We start from the raw sequence: 3309 nt of genomic DNA on the forward strand, positions 1-3309 counted from the left end.
TAACATGCTGAGGGGGTAAATTTAATTAGGGTCACGGGGAGCCAGTGATCATCTTGTACGGTAAGAAGCACATGTAGCGGTACGGCTGTCCTTTGCAGGGCTGTGCTGCCCAGCCAATCAGAAAAGAGTGTGTGGTGTACAATCCAGTAACAGAGGCCTAGAAATAAAGTGTCAGTTTAGTTTTTACCCAAAAAGGCGATGGAGGTTAATAATAATAATAATAATAATAATAATAATAATTCATTACATTTATATAGTGCTTTCCTCAGTACTCAAAGTGCTATCCACACAGGGAGGAACCGGTTACTTACTTTGCAGCAAATAAAGGACTACCGTATATACTCGCAGATAAGTTCTCCCGTGAATAAGTCAGAACTTGATTTTATCGTATAATTTCTGGTATTTTGTAATGTCGGTTGTATAAGTCGAATGCGGAAAACTCACGTTATTGGTCCAATAGATTACGATATGTTAACGCACACCTGAGAGTCACCACGGAGCACACGGCCTTTTTTTCTCTATGTGGGTGCGGCAATGCGCTGTATCAGCGTGCGCTCCTCACCTCTCTCTCTATTGCGCCTACGTGACCACACAGTAATACCCAAACTATTCTGAAGCAACTTTTGCACTGATTTGTGTTTTTTGTATCTCACACCCTCATACACCTTTATCATAAGAGCATCCCTTATCTACGATGGAGCGTTCGATCAGAAGAAAATAAGAAGCTGGTTTTAAATTAAATGTTGTTGAAGTAGCAAAAGAAATTGGTAGCTGCGCTGCTGTAACAAAATTTGATGTGTCTGAGAAACTGATCTGAGATTGGAGGAGGTGAGAAGATATAAAAAAAAAAAAAAAAATTAAGTGTTGCATTTTTGAACGAGCGTATAAGTCGTCTAATTTTATGATCGATTTTTCGTGTTTCAAGACCCAACTTATACACGAGTATATACAGTAAATGTATTTATAAAACACAAGAAAATTACCACCTTTGACTTTTTTTGGGTCAGTTTCAAATATGGGTTTAGGATTTAGTAACAAATGCTGGGCAGTCAAACATGCAGTATTTGATACAAAATAAGAAACAGTAATCCAAAAGTGATGCATTGCTAGTTACGTGACTATACAAGGTATTTAGTTACTTTTGTTTTTTTCAAGTAATGAATAATGTAACTAAACTACTTTAAAAAGTTACATTCCCCAACACTGTCAGGGATGGCATGGCAGCACAATTGGTGCCAATGCCACCTTATAAAGACTGGACTTGGTTTCACATCCCCCTTTACAGAGATGACATGATTTGACCAAGTTCATGTGGTGTTTTAGGTGTTCTCCCACAGCACAAAGACACGCCATTAGGCCTTTAGCCTGCCATAAACTGACCAATTGGTTAACTTTATTTAATAAGAACTGGGAAACAGATTAATTCATCTGGCCAAGGACCCCAACAAACAAACTCCAGGTGGACTAACTTACACAGCAATATTATTTATGTTTTTCTGTAAGTAATCTGCAGATGATACTTGATACAGTGGGCTGTAATTCATGATCATACAGACACACACACCACTTAGTTTATACAGCACCTTTCAACAGGGAGCATTAAATCCTAAAAACTGCAGTTCAGTTATTTATAATGTATATATATACACTATACTTCAAAAGGTTTTGAACACCTCCATTTTTCCAGTTTTTCTTCAAATTTAATCAGATGAAATGCAATGAACAACATAAAATGGTGAAAAGGTAAGCAGTAAACTGCCAGAGGTTTACGTTTAAAACTTAGGTTGGCAAAAACTGAAAAAAAGGAAATTTCAGAATATTACAAATGGGCCTTCTTCAGGGAACAACTAATAGGTTACAACCTACTGATGTTCTGCAGCAATTAAAGTAAATGAAGCCTTGAAAGTTGAAACACACAATTTTCACAGGTGTCCTAACTTCTGTTGATTACTTAAAAACCCTTTGTCTTAAAGCAGAGTTGGAACAGACTGTGCTACTACACCCTCTGAGGTACTACTTGGACAATATTCCAGTGATAATTGCAAGAAAATGGCAATTAATAAATGAAATGAGAGAGAGCATTATTACCCTTAGAAGAAATTACAAAACAGATCAGTGTTGATGAGTCCAGTGGTGCCCTACACAATCCAATGGCAATTGGAAACTGGAAGAAACTTTGATAAGAAGAGATCTGGCCGACCCAAAGTCGCAACCCAATCAGATGACAGGTTTCTGAGGTTCACCAGCATGCACGATCACAGGCACCTCACAGCACAACAGCTTCAAGCACACAGTGTGGGTCAAGAAAAGCAAGTCTCAGTTTCTACTGTGAAAAAGGGGGTCTCCAATTCCCCAGACCCTTCAATCGCTGATAACAACAACATTTATTTATATAGCACATTTTCACACAAAAAGTAGCTCAAAGTGCTTTACATAATGAAGAAAAATAAAAGACAAAATACAAAATTAAAATAAGACAACATCTGATTGTGTGTCATTTCCTCACAGCATTTTATGCTTAGCATGATACCCCAACCGATTGTGAATTGAGTGTCTAAGCTTTACGGGGGGCACATTTACAAGATTACTGAGATTTATAAAGGTAACCTGCTCAATTTATATTTAAATTGTATACACTGAGTACTGTATGTGGTTCAATTTGTGGTTCAAAAACAAGAAATTTGACTTCTTCATCTTCAAATGTAAAATTACTTTTGTAGGGGGTGCAAACATAAACCAAACATTTACAAGGGGTTCGGGGCACAAACAAGGGGTTGGGAATGGCTGAATTAAACAATGGCCCAAATGCCATGACAATATCGGGGTACTAAACATCGATTTCTACAGAGGTGGGATGCTTAGCACTGCTGTTTCACTCTTTCATCATCTTGGATTTGAATTCCATGCCTGATTGTTGCCTAGATGGAGTTCTCCTGTTCTCTCTGTGTCTGTGTCAGTTCCTCCACACGTGTGTTAGGTTAATTGGTGATTCTAAAGTAGTATGGCTGTAAGCGTGAGTGGGCCCTGTGATCGACTGGTGCCCTGTCTACTGATATTTCCTTCCTTGGACTCAGTGCTGTCAGATTAGACTCTGGACCCTCTGACCCTGATTTTAACTATTTTAAAATGCTACCTTACAACTTAATGGGATGGTGCAATGGTTGACTTCTTCTTAATTTATGAGGCCTTTCATCTGTGTTTCCTTGAATTCCGATGACCAACTCAGCACCAGCTTAATAGCCTTTATGAAGGACGGGATGGCCTCAGCTCACACCCAGGACATATGTATAACCGACAAAAGTGTGGAAG

Source organism: Erpetoichthys calabaricus, chromosome 8, assembly GCF_900747795.2.
Source record: "Erpetoichthys calabaricus chromosome 8, fErpCal1.3, whole genome shotgun sequence".
NCBI lineage: Eukaryota > Metazoa > Chordata > Cladistia > Polypteriformes > Polypteridae > Erpetoichthys > Erpetoichthys calabaricus.